Source organism: Acanthochromis polyacanthus, chromosome 1, assembly GCF_021347895.1.
Source record: "Acanthochromis polyacanthus isolate Apoly-LR-REF ecotype Palm Island chromosome 1, KAUST_Apoly_ChrSc, whole genome shotgun sequence".
In the NCBI taxonomy this organism is placed as follows: Eukaryota; Metazoa; Chordata; class Actinopteri; family Pomacentridae; genus Acanthochromis; species Acanthochromis polyacanthus.
Genome location: NC_067113.1, coordinates 10264549 through 10276123, shown reverse-complemented (window position 1 = coordinate 10276123; position 11575 = coordinate 10264549). Strand labels below are relative to the sequence as shown.

General features: G+C 42.5%; 1 protein-coding gene across 6 annotated transcripts in view; it reads left to right on the top strand.

Moving 5' to 3' along the window:
• Nucleotides 1-1108: 1108 nt before the first annotated feature.
• Nucleotides 1109-11575, top strand: part of myt1lb (myelin transcription factor 1-like, b) — a 123360-nt gene continuing 112893 nt past the window's right edge. The window contains exon 1 of one of the 6 annotated variants that reach the window (XM_051950994.1): nt 1109-1599. The gene's annotated coding sequence lies outside the window, so the exon portion shown is untranslated. Of the gene's footprint in view, nt 1600-1834; nt 2287-11575 lie in introns of those variants that run through there. The other 5 variants (XM_051951010.1, XM_051950992.1, XM_051951003.1 and 2 more) reach the window with 5 other exon arrangements.

Genomic DNA, 11575 nt, shown 5'->3' with positions numbered 1-11575 from the left:
CAAATAAGAATTTGAATTTGGTAATATTGAACGCCCCGGGGGCATGTGTGTCCCAACCCACCAGAGTACTTATCATGCTTTCCTCTGCTGCCTGGCAGCATTGTTGGGGAGAGCAGAGCTTGTTGGTTCTGTAAAATGCTGCTGTATGGCATTTGATTTGTTTACTGTTATGTAGAAGATCAAAACAATGAGCCTCATATACATTTTTTCTTGATTTGAGGAGCGCCACATAGGCTCATGTCTCTGAATGCTATTCTGAATATTTATGTGTAAACATGAATTTATTTGAAAATGTTATTGCTTGTCCCTGTCATATGAGAAGTCCTTAATATTCTGCTCTGCCTATAGGGGGGCTGCTGCGTTTTCAGCTGAGTCTACCCCACTGGGGGAAAATGAATGAATTAGCACCTCTTGTCCGGTAAGAAACGAACCTAATTTATAATCTAATTATGATGATGTCTCAGGGATCATATTAGCATTCTCTGTGTTTGCATATCTGGGTAAATATGGAAATTATCACGTTGTTATTCCCATTTTCATTCACACCAGAGTGCGCATGAATGTCACCCTCTTTATGGTCTGAGTATGATTATATTGTAAACACTGTGTCCTGTTTGGGAGCCGTGCTCATCACTGAACACATGGCTACGGCTAGCCTGTTTCAATACTCATTCATCTTCTCCACTCTTAATTCTGGTGCTCAGCCAGCCTCGAAGCTGGAACGGGGAGGGGGAACGTTAATTAACAGCAAGTCAGCGATCAGCCGGAGACTTCCTTTAAGTTTGCATCCTGTATCTCTCTCAGCTCTCCCAGTGATCCCAGGCCAAATAATGTGCAACGAACCACGAGTGGAGCTCATTTTCCTTTTTTTAAAGACACAAATTTATGTCTCTGCTATTTGAAATAAATGCACTGCACATGTTCCACATGGCTCACTATCATCCCCGTCCCTCCTCTGTTCTTCCTCTCTTTCCTTTCCCTCCCTGCCTTCATCTCTAGCCGGGGCCCGTGGGAAGAACCGACTCTGGGAGCAGACAGTCTGCAGCCCTGAATAAATGTATAAGAGGGAGAAGGGGAAGGGAGGGCACATTAGCAGGCAGGGAGAGAGCAAGGAGGGAGAGAGAACATATTGAGTGTTGGAGGACATACATGCCGAGTGTACAGAGAGAGCGAGATGCACAGATAGAGGCAGAAAGAGACGGAGAGAGAAGGAAAGCAGTTCAGCTAGTAGCACTAAGAAAGGAGAGAGAGCATCTTAGATTCCTTCAATTGTCTCTTCCTCCTCTCCCAGCATAAACACATGCTCATACACACCCCCAGCCTCTCTCCCTAACACACGCACACACACACACACACACACACACACACACACGCACACGCACACACGCACACACACACACACACATACGGACACACAGGCACCGTTGCTTTAGGGTATACCAGTCGGCTTTGGCAGTCCTCTCCTTTGTTGTTTTTGCTATTGCTTGGTCTCAGCGGCAGCGCGGCGTGCGCCTCTATCTATCGCTGGGGTGGGTGCATGTGTATGTGTGTGTGGAGCCTGCAAGGCGGCGTGTGAAGGATGCCACTAGCAGTACCCGGGTAAGTCATCTCCTTCCTTCTATCCCTTTTCTTCCTTCCTTTTCTCTTTCTGTGAGCTTTCCTTTCTTTTTGTTCTCCTCTCTGATCTGCAGTCTCTCCATCTCGCCTGGGATTCTCGCCTCTCTCCACCTACCGTGTGCATCCACTATGTACAGCTCTCCTCTCTCTCTCTCTCTCTCTCTCTCTCTCTCTCTCTCTCTCTTTCTCTATTTCTCTGGGCTCTCTCTGTGTGCTTTCTCTCTCCCTCAGTGTCTTTCTCCGTCTCCTCCCGACTGTGCTCTCGCCATCCCTGCTTCTCTCGCCCGTTTCCTCTGCTCTCTCTCTCTCTCTCTCTCTCTCTCTCTCCCTCCCTCGCTCTCTCTCTCCAGGCTGCGCCTCATTGGTGTGTCCTGATTCCCTTTTTCCATTAGGCTCCAGGCCCATTGGTCGTCTGCCTTCCAACCATTATCTCCACTCCTCCACCCCTCTGTCATCCTTTCTCCCTTTGCTCTCCCTCCTTCCCTCATTCCCAGTCATCTCTCAAGTCGTAAAAATGATTTGCATGCAGGAGGAGAGCAGAACTTTGCAGTGAGCACAGTAAGTGAATTGGGAGAGAGTAAGGGAGAGAAATAAACGAAAGACTGAAAATAGGAGAGGAAGCGCATTGGGGAGAGCAGGAGGAAAAGTTTAAAGAGAAGACTCCAGTTGGTAGGTAACTTTTACTTGTTTATAGCCTCTTATGTTTTTTCTTTTCCATTGATTAGGGGGTATGAGTGAAATCTATAATCTTCATAAGATAATAGTTAAGTGGAAAATTATTTCCTGGTGAACAAAATATGTCTTAATTGTGTGCACTTTTCATCCTTCCAGTGCTAGTTGCTCTTGTGTTCTGTTGTTCAGAGAGGTTTATTCGTGTGATGTTGTGGTTCTGGTGCAGTGACTTCAGTTAGAAGATGTAGAAGCTGGCTGAAATATTGTGTTTAGCATATTATTGTTGCAGTTTGTAGCTCTGGGACGGCTAGTGTTACGTTTATGTTGTTGCATTCCTTTTGACTCCGTAGTAGAGCTTTACCTGCTGACAGTTAATAAAGTTTTCCCTCTCAAGTACAGTTCCGCTAATTTTTGTTTCACAAAGATGCTTGTGCTGGAGAAACAACATTCTACTAAAAGAGAATAAGATTTCAAAGTTTGTTGTTTAAGTTCTGTCTTCTATAGATAATGCTGCACTGAAAACTTCAGCCCTGTTGTTAAGATATTTCTTGCCGGCCACACTTTTCTATAGGAATTAAACGCTTTATTGTTATCATTGTCTAAAGTCAAGTCCTTAGAGGCATGCAGTTTTTTAATTCTTTTAATTTTGCTGTTTCTGAAGTGCTTTTTTTTAAATGCAATAATCAGTCTCTGTGTGCGGGGTGTTTACTGTCGCCCTGAGATCCAGAAGAGAGGCACTGTGACCGACAGTAAACAGTTAGAAGCAGTAGAAATAAAGACGGAGGAAAGAGTGAAGGAGGTAGAGGCGAGAATTTAAAGTTGCCTAAGTTCTCAACTTCTAATTCAGCCAACTCTTCGGCTGAGTTGCTTGCATATCAGAAGTCCACTTGTGCACCGGTCCCTTCAGTCTGTATTTTGTCCTTCAAACAGAATTGTTGTGGTTTGCGCGTAAAAAGAGACAATGCAGATGTTGTCTGTGACTGAGTTCTCCCGTGGGTGGCATATACTGTATACACACAGCAGAAGGCAGATGCACTGCAACATGCTTCATTCTGTCAAGACAAACAAAGCTCTGAAATAAAGTGAGCCACTTTGTCTGCTCTCCCTTGCCCAAAGTGTGTCAGAATGAATGTTTCTCATGTCAACAAATGATGGAGACAATGTTTGGGCACATTTGGGGAGGCTGTGTGAAATTGTAACAGTACGTTCCCAATGCCAAAAGAATGATGGGAAATAAATGCAGATGCAGTAGAAGTCTTCTGGTTACAATCTCCATTTTAGTATTTGAAGTTGCTGGTTATTGATCCACTATAAAACCATTAATAGAAAAGCTTGTTTAAACTGCTGCCATTCTTCTCTCCTAATTTCCACCTTGTTGTTCATATTTTCACCACAGTTTTGTTGTGATTATTGTGCTTTGTCTCTGTACATACGGTTGTGTCACTTTGTCGAGGCGATCGAGACAAGCTGCTTGGCATGAGGTGAAGCCGTGTTCTTCGGGATGTTCCTTAAGCCGCAAGAGGAAGGAGATGTCTTGCTTGTTAGGGGGAGACTTGTGTTGGTGTGTGTGTGTGTGTGTGTGTGTGTGTGTGTGTGTGTGTGTGTGTGTGTGTGTGTGTGTGTGTGTGTGTGTGTGTGTGTGTGTGTGTGTGTGTGTGTGTGTGTGTGCCACCGCGGTGCCTGATGTGCTTTGCTGAGCGAGCCGAGGACAGGGAGACAGCTGAATGTGATTAAATTATAGAGGGAAAGCACGCTACCTGGGTCTTACTGAGACCAACATTGCGGGAACCCCCCTCCTCCTCTCTCCCATCTCCTCTCTCCTGCCTTCTGCTCTCTCTCGCTCCGGCATGAAAGTAGAAGAACCCAGCCCCTCATAATCACAACAGTCTAGTCAGAGCTGGAGGGGAGAGGAAATTGGGTGTTGATGGGATTGCTGAATATGGACTATCAGCTCCTAAGATGCACTGTACTTGGTTACTGTAACGTGTGACAGTTATTTCTTCTTGCTCTGTAAGTTCATTTTGGATCTAAATTATTAAGATTTATCTCGTCTAATTGTAAATATGATGCTGCCACATTAAAAAGCTGCAGTTATTTTGAAAAGACGTACAGCCGTAGAGTCAGATGGATGAATGGGTGTGGGGTCGTCACTCCAGCCTTGCGTGGGAGTTACTGTATGTCCCTTATTCCAGCCTAATGAATGAGCAGCCAAAAGACTCCTGGGGATCCCCTTCATGCAACCGACAGGGGTGGGTTGGGGAGTGGGGGCAGCTGCGCGCTAATATTAGCCTTCGTGTTGAATGGCTGGATCCCACAGCTACACACTACGCTTAGCATGTCTGAGCCATGCAGCACCTTATAGCATGACTCTGCATTCACGCTCGACTGTCTGTGGGATCTGCTGGTCACTGACGCTGTGTTCTCATACGTATCAAAAAAACTTTAATATATATTCAAAAACATTGTTTAGATATTTTGACAATTGTACATATATTTATGTCTGTGCATACTTGAAATGATGGTGAAGCTGTCTGTTACATTTTTACAAAATGAAAATTTTGATTTTAAAGTGAAATTCAAACACTCTTGGAGTCAGAATTGAGTGACAAGCCAATGAGGGATTACATTTCTGTTGTTGAGAGGATCAGCTTAGAACAATATGAAGCTAACACGTCCTCCGTGTGAGGCTTTTTCATTACATTTGTAAAGAAATCAGCTTGTGATGTAAAGTGTGTTAGACAGATCAGAGTGCAGATGCAGGGAAATGCATTCCAAACTTGGGTAAAAATGTCAAAATGAATTTTTTTTTAACTAAATTTAAATGAATAAATTTGAAATAAAGCAATGCAACACAGCATATTTTAGTATCACTATTGCAAAAACCAGCAATTGTAGATTTGTAATGTTCTTTAGAGGCGAGGATTTAACCTTGCGTTACATCGCTGTGCACAGTTGGAAGCTGTTGCCAGCTTCTCTGAAACGTCTCGTCTGCAGCCTCTGCTGTTCTGAATGCGGTTCCCAATAGATGCCACTTCTAGCTTTACACCAGAAGCCTCCACAGCACAGAGCAGATGACCCTCTCTCCCTGCGGTCAGGGCTAAACCAGGCGTACAGCCTGGCCTTCTAACATAAGCTGCCTTGACTTCAGACCGTGATGCACCTACAGAAGTGCTGGCCGGCTGTATATCTGGCCGAGGCTGTGTGCTGTCCTTCCTTACGATAAATCAGAACAGGGCGCACATTGATCAGACAGCAGTTGGGAATAAATTTAACGTTTCACCACAAATAAATTTTTTGTCCTCCTCTGACTAACTTGTCCAAAGGCCAGAAGGATCGGCCTGCGGCTGCTCTGTGAACGTGTATCTTTGTGAACCTGTGCGAAGATAACATGGGGAATCAATGTGGTCTTCCAATCAGTCTCAATGACATGGTCAGGCTAGGGTGGAGGGGAGACTGATCTATTTGAGCAGACACATTGTCAATACTGACATCTACTCAGTGTAAGATGTGGCTGCTCCCGTGTCCTTCACACATGCATTCCTGCTGCGCTTGCTTCTACAGGCTATTAATTATGGTATATTCATCAGTCAAACACAAATTCATGATTTGTAGCACACTGGAAAAGTGAACTGCGTGTTAAATTTTCAGGCTACTGTGTTTAACAGCTAAAACACTACAGACACACGACAAAACTACTCAAAAACAATGCGTGCTATTTATTTTATAGCTTAATATGAATACAAAATCACAGTGATGGAAATTGCCACAACTGCTCTTGACTTCAACACCTGTCATAATTTTTTTTTTTCTTGTGCATGACCAGTGAAATTGAGATAGAAACGTTGTTTTGCGTTCTTATATGTTTATTGTACATATAGTAAAACCTGTGAAATGGAAACATTTCCATCTGGATAACTTTCTGAATATTTTTCAAATACTTTTAAGTAAACCTTCGCACTATGAAAGGAGGATGAGCAGTTCAGGAAAACACCTCAGGTATGGGGTTTAGATGTAGTTTTTGTATATGCCAATTACAATGTCATACATAGAGCAATTGAACATTCACTTGCATAACTGGTAGCTGCTATATCACTACTGGAATTCAATAAAGAGCGGTAGATGTCATGGAAAAGCAATACTGTTATGTTTGACATGTTTCCTTCTAGATATGTTTGTCTGTCATCGTAAAACACACATAGAATACAGAATACATAGAATTTCAATATGGGTATTCCTCCAGAGATAGCATGGGTGCCCCCACCACACACACACACACACACACACACACACACACACACACACACACACACACACACACTTTCATGCCTTTCCTCAGGGAAAACGTGATCTATCTCCTGGCGGGCAGGCCAATTAAAAACCAATCAGGCTGCTTTGAGTGCACTGGTAATGGGAAAGCCAAGGCAGTGGAGGAAGTGCGGCTGATTAATGGACATTTTCACCTTGTGGCATAACAGCCTCCCACAGGCATCCATCACCCTGGGGGACAACGCTGGCCCCACACCTATCCACAACTGTCTGACATATTGTAGAAGTTGCAAATGTCTGAGTATATGGTGATGAGCATAACGTGCTCGACGAGACTACAGTAGCTTTATATTAACCTGCTGATCAGTGGGCCACCGAGATCGTTTGCTGTGAGGCGGCTTCCTGACTAAACACTGAGCTGTGCAGCGCTACATCTTCTCATGGTTAGACGTTAGAGGGCATTGCAGATAGAGGGTATGCTTGTCAACATGTAATAGTGGAGTGTACTTAGTAGGAATAATAGCTAAACGTCTGCCCTATGCTGATATTTACAGATCTAGATTTGATATTGCTGCCTATTTCTTTCTTTTTTGTGGAGTAAAAACTGGACTTTCCCACAGGGTGCAGACACATTTTCAACAGTGGAGTCGAGACGCTTTTACTAAGGAGGACGGGGAACTGTGTGTTTGTGTCTTTCCCTCCAGTGCCATTGTAAGGCAGCAGGCATTCAAAAGAAAAGTATTAAACGGTGTGAGCGAGGTTCGTTCCATTTCAGGAGCTGCTGTGACCTACTTCACACAGCCTGGCAGCTAGCTGTAAATAAGGATTTTCATAACCTGGTTTGGCCTTTTCCCATTAGAGGCACAACTGCGCCTTGAAGAATATTACAAAGAGCTCAGGAGCAGCTGTTTAGAGTGCTGCTACGATATCATCAGAACAGTGACTTTGAGACTACTTGTGCTGTCTGGCGATTACAATTACTTTTAGTACAGTATTTAGTATGAACTGAAGGTCACAGAAGCACACCATGCTAGAATGGTGAGGTACACGAGCAAGCAGTTCAAGCTTCTGTGCCCTCTGCTAAACCTTCTGTATGCTAATGTCTTCTAAGTCATGTTGCCTGTAGAAGACCTACCAGGGACTCTGTTTCTTCCTGTAGCTACGGCTCAAAGTGCAAACAAAGCTCTACTTTCCAATGCAGTTCACAGTTATGATGACATGTAAGTTAAATGTTCAGACTGAGCTGATTCAAACAGGAGCAGGCAGGTGTCATTACATTTCATAGCACACAGAATTTAGATTAAAACACTGAATACATAAATAGTAGTTTAGAATTCTGAAGTTTCGATTGCAAGACTGCTTTAATTTGTTTTACCTGTATGAAATGTGCATGTAATGTTGCCTTTGTTTCCAAATTTAGTTCAATAAATTTGCTAAATCAGCAGTAACATTGACACCTATTGACGTTTAGTTTCTCTAAACGACGATGAGATGAATCAGAAAAGGAAATGTTTCAATCACAACAACGCCCGCCTCCTTGTTAATGACGCCATAACTGTAGCATCGTTACTGAAAGATTCTGCGGGTCAAAGAAGCAAACAGTTTGGTTAGGGATGTAAATCGATAGCCAAGTGTTTGAGGGTTTCAATATATCAAGAAAGAAAGAAAGAAAGACTCAGTTGTAATGAATAGAAAAGAAGAAGGAAACAAAAGAACTGATAGGAGGAGATGACTAGGCCAGTCTATGGGAAAGTGGTGAGATATTGGAAAATGATTACCAAACAGGCATCCATTATTCAACAGGGCAATCAGGGAGGGCACAATCTCCTTATTTATGCTAGCTCTGTAAATCAGATTTGTCGGTTTTGATCACTCTAAAATCTCCCAGTCACACGCGTGCAATATTGGGTGAATATTACACTGTCTAATGGGTAATTGATGTCGGCATGTGACACTGGTCGAGACGAATGGACAGCCTGCAGGAGTACGGAGGGGCAGGCTGGAGGTGTTGGGAAAAGACTGGATTACTGAGTGTAGCGTTGTTCTGAGCAGGCATATTACAGGTCTCCTCATATGCAGGCATCATCCTGGCTGTTACTGTTAAGGACCCGTTATTTTTCTTGTACAGGTTTTATGTACTGCATAGCTTTATTTGAGGCATGTTGGAGAAGACGCTCGCCTAATTAGAAATTCAAATAAAAGCAGCTGATTTGTAAATCTTCAGCAAGCATGGTCAGGTCAATATATAACTGAGGGACTTTTGAAGTCCATGGGATATATCTTGTATACATTTTTATTAAATGTAGAAAAAAATAATGTTTTTTTAAATGTTTATTATGATCATGTCTTTACAAATTCCATAATTATTTATTATGGAAACAAACACTTATTAATAAATATGACTGGATTTCACTAAAATGTCAACTAAAGAACCGTCTCAATTTAATACCAACCACCTTCTAATGAGCTAAACAAGAATAAAATGAGCTGATTCAGAAATAGTTTGGATTGTGTTCTTTTTATTAAATTGAGATAATCATGACAGATGTTTGTTTTTTGGCAATATATCACATTTTATATGGAAAATAACAAATTGTATCTGTGTCCCAGAAATCACTTTCCACTAAGTTCCACATTACAAAAACAACTCTCCAGGAAGTGTGTCAATTTATAAATATTATAAAAAACATAACAAAGTCAAACAAAAAACATGTAAGACCATCAATATAAAAACATTCATAAAAACAGAACGCTGAGCTGCTGCATCTCTACGTACATCTTGGAAAAATTACAAAAATGCAAAAGTTTATTGTAATATCTTTATAAATAACTTTCAATCTCAATTTTGCTCAGTTGTATGTGTAATATTAAGAAGAATCTTTCGCTAAAAATGCCATGGGATGTTTGTTTATGTTTTTTTAGGCCTGAAAACAGCAAAAATGTCAACAATGATACCTGTCAACTGTGTTCCAAAAAGTGCTACAATTATATCTTGATCCTGTCTGTGTTTGTGTGTCTGCAAGTAAATGTGTTTGTGATTGTTTTATGCATGACAATGCGTGTGTGTGCGGCTGGCTGGGGCCTGTGCTGCTGCGTTGGGAGGCAGGCAGGCAGACATGATGTGCTCTGAGTTGCAGCGTCTCTGTGAGGGTGGCCTGACCTCTGCCTTCAGCTTCGCTTCACAGGACAGCAGCAAATGAGAGGTGTCATTGCATGACAGCAGCACAGCCCCTCTTTAGGACTGACGGCTCATCGAACACACACACAAGCACACATGCGATACCAAATGCGCGGATGGGGGCAGGCATATGTGTACACATGCATGCAAATATGCAAGTAGAGGCTTGCAACAGTTGGAACATAAACAGACATAGATGCATAAATATTGACTCACCCGCACACTTCCACAGAGACTCCCGGAAAACACAGCGCAGATCAATAGCTTTGTTTCGTGAACATACAGCTTTTGTTTGGGAAACAGTGATTTGGATTCAATTTTGACCACTTAGTGCTTATGTGTTGCTTTGACAAGCTCCAAAAATCAAACTCAGATGTAGAAAGGACTGTGTCAAACAAAAAGCAGAGAACGCTCACTTTTGATTTGGTTGCTGTTTACGACGTCAGAACAGCGCTTTGAATTGGAAAGGCCATTTTAGTTTAGATAATCTGGGTGTCTGCCGTGTGCATTTGAGTTGAATCAATCACTTTGTTTGGAGTCCAGATTTTTGGAGCCTCGCTGCAGAGTGACATTTTGTCATCGAGGCTCAGTTATCAGTAAATCTAACACAGAGAGACAGGAGAATGCAGTGCGTCATCAGAGATAGGAAAGATGTGTTTGCTGCTGCTTTTTTAGTGATGAGATTTAAAATAATTAGTGTATACCTCAGCAGGTGTCTTTTCATTGTATATATTTATAATTGTCACAATGGTAGGTGGAAATTTGGCCGACGATATGAAATCATTTTTCTGCGATATGAAATTTAAAGGGGAATGAACATTTTCTCAGTTGTTTATCTCTAAAAAAAAAGAATCCAAACTGATGATGTACTTTTTTTTTACTGCAGTCTATACCAAACAGATATGTTTTTGTTTTTGTCTGGCGTATACAGTTTGTAGGCCAGGGCATCTCTGTAGCAGCACAATTCCAAATTTATGATGGAATGCTATGAAACATTTTACCTTAAAAAAAAATTGCAGCTTCTCCAGCTTGATTATTGCATTTGGCCGTGTTGCAGTTTGGATAATATTTCCATTTATTCCACATCCCTAGTTTAAACACTAAATAAAGCTTTTGATTAAACTTAATAACCCTGTTCTACGAGGACTCATAAAATACGAGGGCTGTACACTGGCATGTGCGTCATCTCAAGGACTTTACTGTTAGATAATTAGAAAAGTGTCATAAAGAGAAGAGGTCAGCAAGTCTCATGTTTGTTTACATGCATTACGCACATGCCTCACATATGCAGGATCTGCGTGTGTGTGCACTGATAGGTGTGAGTGTGTCAGTGGACAGAGATGCCACTAGATGCCAAACTAGGACAGATCCACCTGCCACCTGCAGGCTTCCTCAGACACAGCCCTCTGAAACCGCTGACAACGCACCTCTGGGCCTTCCTTCTCACTTCCTCCATTCCTCTAACACACACACACACACACACACACACACACACACACACACACACACACACACACACACACACACACACACACACACACACACACACACACACACACACACACACACACAGCTCGAGCTGATCCGTCTCCTCATGTACCCTCTCCCTGTCTGTCCTTCCTCTGCTCCCTCTGTCGTTTGCTTTATCTCGGCCTGTCTCTCTCTTTTCTGTCTCTTCACACACATAGACGCACACAGTGTCTCGTCTTCATTTGTGCGTCTCCAAAAAATCTCACGTCCCTGTCCCTCCTATACCTTCCCTGTCTTTCCTTTCGCTCTGGCTCTGACTGCAGTGCATCCCTGTTTCATTGTTATCCTGCTCTCTGTAGCAGGATTTTCCCT